This window comes from Sphaerodactylus townsendi, linkage group LG02 (genome assembly GCF_021028975.2).
Source record: "Sphaerodactylus townsendi isolate TG3544 linkage group LG02, MPM_Stown_v2.3, whole genome shotgun sequence".
Taxonomy (NCBI): Eukaryota; Metazoa; Chordata; class Lepidosauria; order Squamata; family Sphaerodactylidae; genus Sphaerodactylus; species Sphaerodactylus townsendi.
Window position 1 is genome coordinate 131,651,545 of NC_059426.1, and position 15,321 is coordinate 131,666,865.

A 15,321-nucleotide genomic window follows, 5' to 3' on the forward strand; every position below is an offset into this window, starting at 1 on the left:
GGACATGGAGTGTTGTATCAATTATTGTGAAGTAAGAGAGGTGGAAAACTCTGGTGTTGCTTTTTACTGTTTCAAATGCTTCCCAAGTTGTAGGGGAAATTTTACTCTGTGGAAAGACCTGTTAACAGGAATGAATATCCTATCGGGTGCAGCCATGTTGATATGATATACCAAGACTATAAGAAAATAAACTATACATGCTTGAGGGTTCCAAAGGTTCTGTCATATTCTGTCCAACAAACAAAATTAGGGATTGATGCTATGCAGAGAGAAACAGACTTGATTCTTAGGGGCTGAGGCACTTCTGTGTTACTGCATTTGCTAGTAGCTGCTTTATGGCAGGTTTGCAGCACTGTGAATCAAGGAGACTGAGATTGCTGTTGACATTTAAAGGATGTGAGGAAAGCAAAAGGACAAGTTTTTAACTGAACTCTGCACATTTGGCTAGAGTTTTGATTGCTGAGCAGTCTGTCTATGTTGCAGCTGGCTTCAATAGCTGACTGAAAGTCAAGGGACTGGAAAAGTGGTTTAATCGCTTGTTCACTTTCTTCTGACCCTTTAAAAAGACTCAGTCACAATGGGAGGATTTGACCTTTTAACTACTGCCATGATGCATTAACCGGAAAAAGAACAGCCAGGTTGGCAATAACCTCTGCTTTTTCGTCTGTTTAATGTACTAATTCTAGCTGGTGTATTATGCATGAACCCTAAACCTTCAGTTTCAGGTAGTGAAAGACCAAAATGGTGATTGTGTATGGTGAGGGGGTGTGTGTGTGTGTCTGATATTCTCTGCTTTATTTCCACTTTGAACACATTTTTTGAGTACACAGAATACAATGTTTTTCCATCATAAACTCAGCTTTGATTTCAATGAACCAGTTGTCCTAAATTACTCCCTACTCATACAACATTCACCCACTGGCATCCTGTCAGCCTAAACTATGCAATAAAGGGAGGCGTTGAGGACAGCTGCTTCTTCTGACTCATCTTCTTTCCCAATTCTTACTATAAAGTATGTTACTATATTTTTTTTGAGCTGGAACAAGTAAGCTTACTGATACAGAATGAGAAAAAAATCTAGGAAGTGTGATTTGCTTCTTAGAAGTATACAAATGTGGTTACATTTTGGCTGTTCATGCCTACATATTTCAAAGAGCCAACTGCTTCTGAAGCTGATGCTGAAGCCTTTCATGTGCACATTCACACAATGAATGAGGCAATATGAAATATATTCAGCATCTTTTTCATATTAAAAAATGTAATGGGGGACAGATAGTTCTCTCTCTGAACTCTGAGAACATCTTTGGGTGATTTCCACTGCTTATTAGGGAGACAGAAACTAGAATTCTTCTCTTTCCTGTTTCCTGTGGGATAATTAGTAAGGGAACTGATAATAAAACTGCAAAGATTGTCATGCCCTTATATAAAGCAGTGGTGAGACCACACTTGGAGTACTGTGTTCAGTTCTGGTCGCCACATCTCAAAAAGGTTATCAAGGAAATAGAAAAAGTGCAAAGAAGGGCAATGAGGATGATTGAGGGACTGGAGCACCTTCCCTATGAGAAGAGGCTGCAGCGTTTGGGACTCTTTAATTTGGAGAGGAGACGTCTGAGGGAGGATATGCATGGGGTAGAAAATGTTGACAGAATTTTTTCTCTTTCTCACTAGGGGTGTATCTGCAATTGGGACATAGGGAGTCAAATGTCCCCAGGCCCCCCCCCCAAATTTGGTCACATGGGGGTGCAAAAATTCAGGTTTTTTTTTTTTGCATTCTTTAGTGTTTTCCAGTTTTGGGCCTGTAGGTGGCACAGTTTTAGACTAGCAGCACCAAAATTTCAGGGGTTTTGGGAAGACTCTTCTGATGATGCCATCCAGGTTTGGTGAGGTTGGTTCAGGAGGTCCCAAGTTATGGACTCCCAAAGGGTGTGCCCCATCCCCCATTGCTTCCAAGGGGAGTTAATAGGAGATGGGGGCTACACCTTTGAGGGTCCATAACTTTGGACCCCCTGAACCAAACTTCATGTAGCATAGTGGTTAAGACCAGGTGCACTCTAATCTGGAGAATCAGGTTTGATTCCCCCCTCTGCCATTTGAGCTGTGAAGGTTTATCTGGGAAACTAGATTAGCCTGTGCACTCCAACACACGCCAGATAGGTGACCTTGGACAAGTCACAGCTCTACGGAGCTCTCTCAGCCCCACCCACTTCACAGGGTGTTTGTTGGCGGGGAAGGGAAAGGAGATTGTAAGCCCCTTTGAGTCTCCTACAGGAGAGAAAGGGGGGTATACATACAAACTCTTCTTCTTCTAACTTGGTGACAGTCAACTCAAAAAACCAAGGCCAAAGAGAACACTCAAAAAGTAATGGAGTTCTTGCAGGATCATGGGTTCACTGACAAATGTCAAAGGACAAAACGGCCAATAATAGTGTGATTTTTCTAAAATTGATAGTGTAAATATATGAAATCTGCACTAGTAAGTCTGCAAAGTGCCCCTTAGAAATAGGATTGCCATCTAGTCAGTTTTCTGTTAATGTGACCTGTGTTTTTCCTTTCAAGAAACAAAACAGGATTGTTAACTGTTAGTACACTTTCAGAGCAAATAAATTTGCTGCCCTATATCTTTCTTTAAGATCTTTCAGCAGCCATTTTAACTTCAATTTTCAGGCAAGGTTTTTTGTGCCTCAAAAGCAGCTATTCTAAATACTGCTGCTGTTGGCTGTCTTTTTCGTTTTCCTTTCCCTCTATAGATATCTCCTGCACCCTCTTTTTCTTCTGTTTTTGTGCAATCTACTAGTAAGAACAGAGTTTTTCTGTTTAAAAGCTTAAATGATTTGCTACTGATCTCTACTAAAAAGCTCTTGCAAATCCATGGCTAGGGAGCTTTGAAGATACTCTGGCATATTATCTCAGAAGTAAGCCTATTCCCTGATAGAACTGCACCCTCATATGTATGAATCTGTCTTGAATCAGATCATTGGTCCATTTAACCCAGCATTATGTACTCTGATTGGTAGTGGATTTCAGAGTCTAAATAATGGCAGTAGATTTCAGAGTGCTACAGAGGAGTTCTCAGCCATTCTTCCAGGGAGCCATTTTCCTGGAGTGGATTCTGTGAACTCTTACCAGCAAAAATAATTTAGCCTTTAAGGGGTCACAGACCAACTTGTTCTTGGGAAACTAGCAATTCCTTTTAACTTTTGTAATGAATTCTTTTAGATGGAAATTGCAAGCAACAACTGAAAGGACATTTAACTCATTGTAAGGGCACTGTAGTTTGCACACACATGACCTACATACATACAGCTGCAGCATATTATTAAGGAATGAAGCATTAAGCAACAAGCCTTTAGAAAACTTTCTGTTCAAATATATTATTTGGTTGGACTTGCAAGTACATGCAATAGATGTGCATCTTTAGATTAATAGTAATTTCTGGTGGCACTGCCTTTTTACTAATCAGCTATGCAAGTTGGCAAGCAAAGTGCAGAGAGGAATGATTTTCTAGCCTACCCACTACGTAAGTTATACAAAAAATAACTGCAACAAAATAATTTCATTGCCTGACTGTAGGGCTGAAAGATGGCATTGGTGCCACTGCCTCTATAATAATTGTTAAAGGTACTATGGAATATATTTCCCATTCTTTCACTTGCATGCTGTTACAAAGAACTTCTAGAGAGAAGACACTGTCAATGACATTGCACCAAAATCTTCTTGGAGTTCAGCCATGCTGACGAACACAAACAGCATTCTAGGATTTTTCCCTAAAAGAAAACACACACACACACATGCACACACACACACACACACCCAAGAGATAGAATATCACTGTACAATGCATTCTAATTTCTCTGAGGCAAAATTTAAAAAAGGTGTACTACGGTAAACAGGAATGCAGATGCAAATATTATCAGTGTAAAGTCTGAGCTAAAATTGCTGTTCTGCAACTTTAAACTCATTTTCATGATGTAAGAATCACAAAAGTACAAGCATAAACTTGCCCCTAATAGTATTGATGAGGGTGTCTTCAAAATACACTTCCTTGATTCCACCAGTATAGATAATCTTTGGTTGACTAACAGTTTCCAAACAGGTAGAGCATCCAACCACAAAGTAGGCAACACTGGAAAAGTAGATGCTAGACTATCAGGCCTTGTTCTTTTGAGCAGTTATCTGTCAAGTCTAGTTTAAAACAAATTGCCTACATGAAATGTAAAACTCTTTGTAGTTTTGCAAACTGTTTTCCTTGTGTGTTATAATTTTAATTAACCCCCTTAATTAATTAAACCTTCCCTTTTGGGGGTGGGGGGTAAAATTGATACCAGCTGCTGGAAAAAATAATTTCCTCTGCAATTGCACAGACACATTAGACAGCTAAGACTTTTACACATAAAGTAAGAAATTCTTCCAGTTGCTGAAGTACATTATTATTCATGAATGTGTTCACTGAGAAATACTGGTCTCATTGGATCAATAGGGTATACTTCCAAGAATGTGTGCTTAGGGTTTCCAGATCTCCTTGGCCACCAGCGGGGCGTTTAGGGTAGGGCTGCCAGTTGCAGCCTGCAAAACTCCTGGAGATTTGGGGGTAGAGCCTGGGGAGGACAGGGAACTCAGTAGGTACAATGCCATAGAGTCCACCCTCCAAAGCATCCATTTTCTCCAGGGGAAATGACTTCTGCAGATGAACTGCAATTCTGGGAGATCTCTAGGCCCCAGCTGGAGTTTAGCATCCCTAACACTACAGCTTTACTTGGAAATTGAGGGTCTGATTTTATAAATTATGAAAGCAAATATTTCTGCCTTTTATTATTGATATGTGTGTTTAATTTTACACCATTTCATTTTTTTTTATAAAGGTATTGCATTCTTTTATTTAGGCTGTACAAACTTGTAACTTCAGCCGTTTTCTACTATCACAAAACACTGGGCGTGCTTGAAAAAAGGAACTGCTATAAACAGCTACTGCTCTTGCTGGCACTTTGTTATCTGAACCAAAACCATGAGGAAGGGGGGAGGCATGAGATACAGAGACAGAATTAAACACCTAGTTTAAATTCTGGGCTAGAGTTGATATCCTCAGTTCCAGCAGAATCATTAATAATCTTTCTGTACAAGTGTGTGTGTGTGGCTGTGGCCAAGAGCCTTTTTCAAAATTAGTGTGTGGCTAGGCCTATAGGTGGCATTTTCCCTCCTTTTCTCTCTCTCTCTGAGGGGAGGGTTTAAAAGGTCTTCTTTTCCTTCACGGTAAGTCTGGTAGCTTGAGTGTCTGTCTGAATAAGGGCCTTCTATTCCATGGAACTGCCATTTGAAGCAATTTATTTATTATATAGAAACTCTAATCTCTGCTTCCTTGGCCTGTCTTCTAGCCCTAGTCTAGATGACAATGTTAAGCCCCCTTGCCTTAGCAAAGCTAATTGAGGCTAGGTCTGTTTATATTGATTTTCTCCAAACCTGCACATGTGTAGGTTACCTGCTCTAAATCAACAAACAAAACAAACAAAAACCACTTTCTCATTCCATATGCGCAATCCCAAAATGAGCTCTGAATCCCAATCTTCTTAGAAGAATGTTGCTAAACTACATTGTGAGAAAGACAATGTGGCTGAAGGGTACAAGGTCCTAGCTAACCTGCTTGGTATCTGTGGGAACTGTGTGAGGGAATGTATTTGTCTCAATTTCCTCATGTGGTTAAAAAACCTCCCAAGATATGACATTACACACTACATGAGCATTTACAAACATTTGTTCAGGTTGGGCAGATAAAATGGGTGCTTTGGTATGGTTGCCATCCTCCAGGGGGTGGTTGGAGAACTCCCACTAATACAACAGATCACCAGGTGACAGAGATCATTTCACCTGGTGCAAATGGCCACTTTGGGAGGTGGACTCTATTGTATTATAACCCCTTGCCAACTCCATGTTGGGAAATACCTGAAGATTTGGGGGATGGAGCCTGAGGAGGGCAGGGGCAGGACTTCAATGGGCTATAATGCCATAGTGTCCATTTTCCAAAATGGCCATTTTCTTCAGGTGAATTGACCTATGTCACCTGGAGATCTGTTGTAACAGGAAGAGATCTCTAGTCACCGACTGGAGGTTGGCAACCCTACTATTCAATGGCATGGATTTTATAGACAGGAAGGGAGTATTAAACAATGGCTTTTATGAAAATAGCATTTGAAGGGTGATATTAATGACAAGGGACAATGCTATGCACAAGTGGAATCCTGTGAAAAATTTGCTTATGAAAAACTGTTATTATAAGAAGTTGGAACAAAAGCAGTATTAGGTAGTTCTGTGGGCTTATTCAGCAGCAGATGTTTTTTAACTGCTCACACACTACGCTATTTTGAGAACATAGGTGTTCAAATACTGTGGAGTCTTTTCCTCCTGAACTACCATGAACTTCAGAGAGGCCTCTGGGGATAGCCAAGAGTTCATCATGGTTGTGCAGGAGGTAGTTTATGAGGAACAGAGAGAATGAGAAGGCCTTGTTCTCTAGTATTGGCACACATCATCCCGCAAAGTATTATCCTTTTTCAAGGGACATATTCTTCCTCCAAATTCTTCTCTCATGAGAATAAGTTAAGAATTGAAAAGTAGAAAGGAATGAATATCTCTGAAACTTCATACATATTTATATAGCAAACTAGGCATTATTATTTTAAATATAGATAAATATGCTAATCAAACTTAATGCGATTTTCTGACAAGCAGTAAGCACTGGCTTGCTGGATTAAGTCTGTGGAAATGGAAGGTTGATAACAGAATTTTGGGAGTAAAGGCTGTCATTGTGAGTGATAAGACCAAGCTAATAAAATCAGACTGATTTAACTTCCTGCAGAAACAAATAAGAACAAAATAAGAGCATGTATTTTAACAACCTTGTATACTTATTGCTTACTAGCTTGTGTTAGATTGAAAACTATGAACGTTAGATTCAAAAACCTTATGATTAGTGAGTCCAGTCTCTCTGTCTCAGTATATGACCTCATTTTTCCTATGCATGTGGTTGCCTTTCTGGTACATTTTTGTTAGATCAGCTGACTTTGATGAGGAGGAACAAAGACGTGTTTGTAAGATACTTCTGGTGGTATTTTGCTTGTTTGTTAGTTTTCAGTGAATGCCTGGACAAATAAAATTAGGTCTTTTACAAGGCTTTTCACCACCACATTCACCATAGAGGTAAGCTTTTTACTAATCTATTTTCTTGTAGTTATAAATTACCGCTAAGCAGAATATTTTCTATATTAATAGCCAGTTTACATGAATTATGCCATTCCACCACTGGAATGCACCCATATGTATGGAAAGCTGGAGTCACACAATGGCTTGGAAATAAACTGCATGGTTCAAGTCTCAGCTTTGCTATGACCTTATTACATGGCTTTAGGGAAGCTACTCTTAGTTAGCCTTAGCCCTTCAACTGCAACAGACTGATCTACTTTATATGGTTGCAGGAAGGATTACAACAATCGTTAAATATTGGATATTTGAAGAGAAATGTACAAATGCTAAGTGTAATTACTGTATAACCAAAACATCTATAAATTTTCAGAATGACATCAGAACTGGATAGTAACAGATTTATACTTAAAATTAGTGAACTGCATTCCCTGTCTCCACAAGAAACTAAATTCTGCTATTTTACCACAATGTGATGAAAATTATATAGTTTTATGCATATAACATCTGATTAAATTTTTTAATGATAATTTAAAAGTATGAAGAAGTACATAGTATTGTGAATAATAAAAGCTGTTTCTTATGTTGAGCACTGTAATCACTCTTCTTTTATGCATTCATACTTCAGGCATGTCTAATTCTTGTTATGTTTTTAAAATTATTGATCTTATCTGTGATGTTTTTCACAGTCTAATCAATCTTAAGAAGTCATTCTGCCCCAAATCCTTTCAAGCTTTTCCCCCTTACCAAGCATCAGTTGTTGCACATTGACTTTTCATATCATGTCATATAGTTTAGAAGGAGGCAACTATGGTAAATCCATGACACTTTCTAGAATGTATATTTTTTATCAAGTACATTTATATCAATATGTCTGTGGATTTGTTTAATTTTTCCATATACAAGTTCCTTTTGTACTGCTTGTACAGTCATTTTTTAATTGCTACCTCCACTTAAATTGTAGGCCAGATATTTGACAGGACTAAGTATGATATTCTTGGGTTTGGGTCCAACCAATCTTTTTGCTGGTGAAAAAGAGAGGAGGCATCTTTTTAGTCACTAAAAAAGGCCATGCTGAGAATCATGGGACCTACATTGTGTGGGGCTGTAGTATGGAGGAGAACTTGGTAAGACTGAGTGAAAAAGCTTATTTTGTTAATTTGCTGACATTGTTATGTCTTGATTCTATTAATAGACACCAGACCTGCATCAGGTGGAATTTGTTGGGTAGACTAGTTCTAGGAAAAGGATTACAGTGCATTCCAGAACAAGGTATAGTTCTATTTTTTTAAAATGCATGTGCACTCTTGGTTTCTTTGTAGTAAAAATGATATTTTTATTCAGCCTTTCATATTCAAAACTAAGCCAGGGAAATATAAAACAATACACCATTGTACCATACTCAGAGGTGGGATGCAGCAGGTTCTCACAGGTTCCCAAGAGTAGGTTACAGATTTTTTGTGTGTGCCGAGAGGGGGTTACTAATTGGTGATTTTGCCACGTGATTTTTGTTTTAGTTATTCTGCTCCTCAGCAGTAGCGTGCAGAACTTGAAGCAGTCTAGCAGGAGGTGCACTGGCGTGCGTGGCAGCCTGTGCCTGCGTGCATTCGTTTCTGGCCCAAGGACCAGGGCAGCGGCTGCGTCCTTGCCACAGCCCCGCCCAGCAATGTCCCACCCCCGGAATGCCCGGTCACACCCCCGTCATGCCCTGCCCAACCCCATTGGCGCTATTCCACTGTTTGAATCCCACCACCATGGGAACCTGTTACTAAAATTTTTGGATCCCACCACTGACCATACTATTAAATAACCAAAATGAAAACCCAAAAAAATCACACAGCTATTTATGTTCAGCAGTGCTTTTGCCACTTGGCAAGCTGCTTTTGGAATTCTTAGCTAAAAATAACACATTCACCAGTAATCTTAAAAAAGATGTAATATGACTACATCAATCTTCCTCCATGGTCACCACCCATTTTAGAAATGCAGTAGAAGTGCATTTAAATCTGCCCTTTTTTCACATTTTGGAAATCTGATATCTGTATATTTAAATTGCTTCCTGTTTTCATATATGCATACCAAATGCAAGCAAAGGGCTAAAAAGAAATTTTAGTGGCCTCCCCTCCAGGTGTCAACCTCCACCTGGCATTATATCCTGCCAAAGTCCTTCTCCAACTGTGCTCCCTCCTGGTTTCACCCCCCAAAACCTTCAGGTATTTCTTAACAAGAATTTCCTGACCCAGAGTAGACAACCCTGGTCCCTCACCCAATGGAGGTTATTTCTTTTCAGGGCTCAAGTATAGCACAGTGAAGGGGACACGAGTCAAGCCCAGGAGTGCAAACGGGTAGCCATATTAGTGTGTAGTATAAAAATACATCAAAAATGTAATGGCTTCTTAAAGTCTAACAACATTTATTTTGGTATAAATTTTCATACATCACAGCCCACTTCATCAGTTGGATATATGGCAGAAGTGGACACCACACTCACCTCTCCACACTACTGTGCTATGAAGCAGCCTTGGAAAAACAGCCTATGTGCTGTTGGTTTTCTTCTACTCTCACCCATCTCCCTCCCAGCTCAGTAAAAAACTGACATGGTAGAGGGTCTGGATCTCTGATGAGAGGGTGTGAAAAGAGAAGTCATAATGGGCAGTACTTCACTTTTGCAACAGTGAGTCTAGGATGATTCAAGTACACACGAATACCCATAACTGTACGCATATAAAATATAACCTTGAGTTAAGCCTCTGGAGTCACTTGTTGCATAGTTCTGCATGTACTGTCTTTCCAAGGTTGCAGGGATGAATGAGATCAGCCATGTATTTTTGCAAGGTGCTACTTTAATATGGTATAATGTTAACTAGATTTGGGGAGAGGTTGCTTCTGGTTGTACCACAAATATGTTACATGATTTGAAATCCAATCAGATAGCTTGATTTTTCTGAGCCTCCTCATTTCTGTACAATAAATACAATGATACTTTGTCTCTTCACTTGGAGAAGAATTTGTAAAACAATGCCTAGCAAAGTCATCATATCTAGCAATATCATTTATTTCATTTCATTTTTCATTTTAACCTTTAATGGCATACAAATATCATTTATTTATCCATTTGTTTTTCAGTTCATATCCCACCTTGTGACCTAGACCGGCCTATTTATCCACTCTTCAGATACAAGTATGTGTTCCATGAGCCTTCTTTATAATAATGTGACAGACAGCCTTTGTTATCCTTTAATATAAACAGTAAACATCCAATAAATGGTTTCTGGTACTACTAATCTGTTGCTGTATGCCAATACCCACGCATAGTCTCCACGTGCCTGTAGCCCGCACAATAAGATCTCTTTGTTATATTAATACATCGAATTTTTTTATTCCAGTTCTACATTTTCATGTTGAATTTTATCTGTGAAAACATTCTTTTGTATATTTTTGTTGAAATGATAAAAAAATAGAGGTGAAAAACGTGGCATGTTTAGAAGCTCATTGATATAGATAAAATGTTTTACTGGTGCTCTTTGAATTACTGGTGCTCTTTGAATTAACTTGTGTACTTATTTTAATAGGTTCAGAATGAATCCCACCTGTGTTGTGTGGGGCATAATTTGGTTTCTCATATGGTTCTTCATTGGATGGCCCATAAGCTCGTTCTTAGGAGGACTGTATGGATTCTTGGCTCCACTCATTACTTTGATAGGGCTAGATGACTTCAGTGAAGTTTTATTGAAGGGAGTAAATATAGGGAGGGAGTGTGCTAAAAATGTACACTCTGGAAAGGCTTTGTTTTAACAATGAAGGCCACTACTACAACAAAGCATTCTTCTTTATCCTGCAGTACATTTTACAACTGTTAATTATATTCAAAATGTTCCAATTTCTGTCCAAAAGCAGCTTGTGTTTTCCAGAGTATGTAATTCACATTTGGCATTCTGTAAAGAAGTAAGTTTAGTCAAATTTATATTAGAAACTGCAGTTTCTTTTTATATCATATATATCTCAAAGAAAACCTGAATAACACCCCACATCTCAGCCTGATATGTGTGTCTTGCCAAATCATCAAACCGTGAAGATACAATAATTTGGAACTGACTTATCTGCTGTGTCTGAACCCCTGCTGAATGTTAAAAATGCAGTCATTAAATTTGCTGGGATATATTGGATTGTTGACATTTGCTTTATTAAGTGAATTATTTCTAAATTAGATCTTTGTTGTTCTTTCAAGTTAATTTCCATAACTGCAGTTATTAAGGTATAAACTGATATGTGTTAATAGCTTCATTGGTCATTATATTTGGCTGTCTATATTTTAGAAAGCACCCTTTTTGTATGGATTCCTTATCAATATAATTGTTCAGATATATTTATGCACCTGTTGTAATAAATACAGTTATTAAAGTTAATTACTGTTTCCTTTTTATTGGAGGATGATGTGCATTTCTTTCCAAATATATGGAACAAGTGAAGACCCACAAGAACTTGTGGGAGGCATCTAATTTCCCCTTCCCTACAATTTCCCCTTTCCATTTCCTGAAAGCCCCCTTAGACTCTCCCCTTTTCCCTTATTAGGGCTGCCAGCTTCAGGATGGGAAATTTAGGGATGGAAGTCTTGGGAGATGAGGTTTGAGGAGGAAAGTGACCTCAGTAAAATGCCATAGAAACCACCCCAAATTTATTATTTCTTAGATGCTGACACTGATTGATTTTCACCACAAAAGTTCATTATTGAGTCAACATTTTTCATCGAGCAGTCGACCTTGATTGTAAGATCTCCTTCCTGTGAGCCGCTACCAGTTCAGATCCCATCAATGCATATAGGAAATTTGCAGGTTTTACCCTAAAGTAAATCACTTCATACTCATTTACATCAAACCTCTTTTGCCACATCGTTGTTTATTCATACACTTGGACAAAATCTCTTTGAGAGCACAATGTGGTGCTGTTTGCAAAAGGGGCCACATCGCCTCCAATCTAATTTATGGACAAATTCAAATAGTACTGGTTTTAATAAAACTACCCAGGTGTCTCTATTGCTTTCTGCCTGCCATTGAGAGAATTGTCCTATTCCTTAATTAGTGACTAATCCATGAGGTAACCTATCCTTTTAGTCCATAGCTAAATATTCCCAGGAAACTTTGGCAAGCAAAAGTCCACTTTGAAAGTCCAAGTCCCTAATGTCTCTCAGCAGTGAGCTCTATCATGTATCCACATGCTAGTTAATACCCTTGAAGAACTCAAAAGGTAGGATTCTTCCAAGTTACCTTGACAACCACTGTTGTTAATCTAATGTTCTCTCCTTTTGAGTTCTTCAAGGGTATTAACTAGCATGTGCCTTTGACTCACTGATAGTCCCATCCCTCTACTGCCACTCCTTCTGCTGCTCTTAGAACCGGCAGGGTCAGTTTAAAGGGAAGTGAAAATCCTGCAGTAAGTTTTCTCACCCCAGCCACAAGTCAATATTCACATCTACTGCTGTGTTGCTGGTGGTGCTGGGCCAATGGCAGACCTTTCCTATTGCTATCCTTCCACTCTACCAGCTGACTTGCAAGGAGTGACAAATTTAAAGGTAACTGGCCTTCTTCTGCCTTGCAACTGCTACCTCTCCTTCAGCTGGGCAGCCAATGGATTCACTATGGTATGCTTTCCCATGCCTGGAGCTGATAATCTTAGCTCTCAAGAAACAGCAACAATGAGAAGTGAAGGTAGGGCCTGGAGTTCTCCAAGAATTATACCTGATCTCCAGACTATAGAAATGGAGGAAATGGCAGTTTCAGAGGATAGACATGATGGAATCACATTCCTGTTCAGAGGGTTGCCAATCTCCAGGTGGTGGTTGGAGGTCTCTCACTAATATAATTGATCTTCAGTTGACAGAGATCAGTTCACCTGGAAAGACTGCCTGAGGGAAAGTGCTGATTTCTTTGCAACCCCAGGTGAACAAAAGAAAACAAAATTTTAAAAAAGCAGCAGCAGCACCAAGAGCCACTGCAGAGCATGGGGAAAGAAGCAGCTCTGTACTTTTTAAAGCTGACATTTTGAACTTTTTCTTTTCCTTGTGTTACTGGGCACTGTTTGCTGGGATTTGCCATTGTTCTGAGTGCCCTCTAAGATCCTACCACTCTTTAACATTATTGCCGTGCTCATAGCCATTATGAGTCAGTTTTACTTGTAGTTATTGGGTTTATGATAAATGTTTGTTACCTTGAAAACTGTAGTACCTTGAATGTCTTTTCACAATTTGAAGCAATTTTATACTTATTCGCCAAGCCACAAGACTGCTGTCATTTATTGATTTGAATCCCACCTCCACTCCCCAACTCTCTAAATTGAAATAGGAACTTAGGAGAGGAATCTGTGTAGGAATCCAGGGTTCTTCTGGGTTACGTACATTTTTAACATTTTTATTTTCCAAGACCCAGCAGAGAACAGACATCAAATAACCGAAAGCTCATAAAAACGCAGCAATATGTTCAAAAGATAGATGATTAACCAAATAACACAGCAGAGAAGCAAAAAGTTAGAAAGTGACTGATAGCTTAAATAAAGAAGCCAGATGCTCCACTAAAGAGCACTGCTTTAGCCTGATGATGAAATGCCATTGGATGTAAGGCATATTCCCCAGTCTTGGCACCATTATTAAAAAATACCCACTTATGTGGACTCTGCTGAGAGTGACACATGGAAAACGGCCTGAGAGGCAGAGCTGAACATGTGGGTAGGTGGTCCATGAGTCTCATGAACCATTTGGGATGTTTTAGGTTCACATGAACACATGAAGCTGCTGAATCAGACCCTTGATCTATCAAGTTGAGTATATTATCTACTCAGGCTGGCCACTGGCTCTCCTGGGTCTCAGGCAGAGGTCTTTCACATCACCTACCACCTGCTCTTTTTAACTGGGAATTTCAGGGATTTCGACTCTGTGAGACCTTCTGCAGCATGCCTATAAAAGCACCCATCACTGGCCATATGTTTCCATCTGAAAATCAAAAACTTGCACCTTTAGCAGATTGCAAAATCAGAGGGGAAAAAAACACATGGCTGCTAATAAATTCAGACTGGCATAACATGCTCTACCTGACCGCTCCCTCTAGCTATTAGGCAATCATATTATGGTTTCTGGACACTTTTCAAAAGCAGCCTCACATAAAGAGTCTTATAGTAGTTTAGTCTGGATATAACTAAGGCATGAATGATTGGGTCTAAAAGTTCAGTTCTAAAAAAAAAGATGCCATTCTAAACCCATTAACTTTAGTGGACGTAGAGGGGTGCAAATTGGCTTTTCGGCTCTTTTGCCCCTTCCTTCAAGAACAGCCCGCCCCAGTTTGGTGAGTTTCAGTTCTTTAAGATGTAGTAAAATACGTTTCATGGCGGTTACCAATTAAACAACTGTACTGCTGAATGTAGAGCTGGGACCAAGACGCAAACCTGAATATTACAGGGAAGTGCAACCCCATTAAACGTAGGCTGAACGTCTGTCGCCAGGTTGACGTCTGTTTTGTCTGAATTAAGTTTCAGTTTGTTCACTACCATTCAGCCTATCATCCAGCTCCCAGTCATTGATTCAGAATCACCAGCAGAGATAACACAGTACTACAGATCTCCAGACAAACACCCCCATAGTTTCACATATATGTTTGACAAACCAGTTTGGGTTCACAAAACATTACAACAGAGTCTTTATTAACTTTTTACCTGCTCTTACATAATTTACCTGCTCTGGCATAATGTGTCATGGTCTCTCTATATGACGTCATATTGGTTACTTAGAAACAAGGATGTTTAGCATAGCCTGAACGCATCAAGCTACTTTTGAGAGGAATTACACGGAATATTTGCAAGTCCTTCTGCCCAAAAGCTTGCTCATGTCTTCATGATCTTCACGATCTTTATATCTGTAAGGTAAGTCATTTCCTTAGGGATAACTGATTTGATCTCATGAGTGTATACGTTTAAGTTTAAAGGGCCAGGTCAAGAGCAAAAATTAATAGTCGGATAATATTTTGCATTATCACTGTGCCCTTCACACCTGAAACAACAACCACAGGTCTCTGCTGACAAGTTCATACTCTGTCCAACCATGATGGCTTATGCAGTCAAAATAATGAAAAAACATTGCGCTGAAGGCAT

At 39.3% G+C, this 15,321-nt stretch overlaps 1 long non-coding RNA gene across 2 annotated transcripts; it reads left to right on the top strand.

The window, feature by feature from the left end:
- Window positions 1-6,277: 6,277 nt before the first annotated feature.
- LOC125427524 lies at window positions 6,278-11,594 on the top strand. 2 transcript variants are annotated; one of them, XR_007243703.1, is made up of 4 exons: window positions 6,278-7,188; window positions 8,384-8,460; window positions 10,315-10,369; window positions 10,761-11,594. It is a non-coding gene; the product is annotated as an uncharacterized LOC125427524 (long non-coding RNA). The 2 variants fall into 2 exon arrangements; XR_007243702.1 differs by having other exon boundaries at window positions 10,315-11,594.
- The last annotated feature ends 3,727 nt before the right edge of the window (window positions 11,595-15,321 follow it).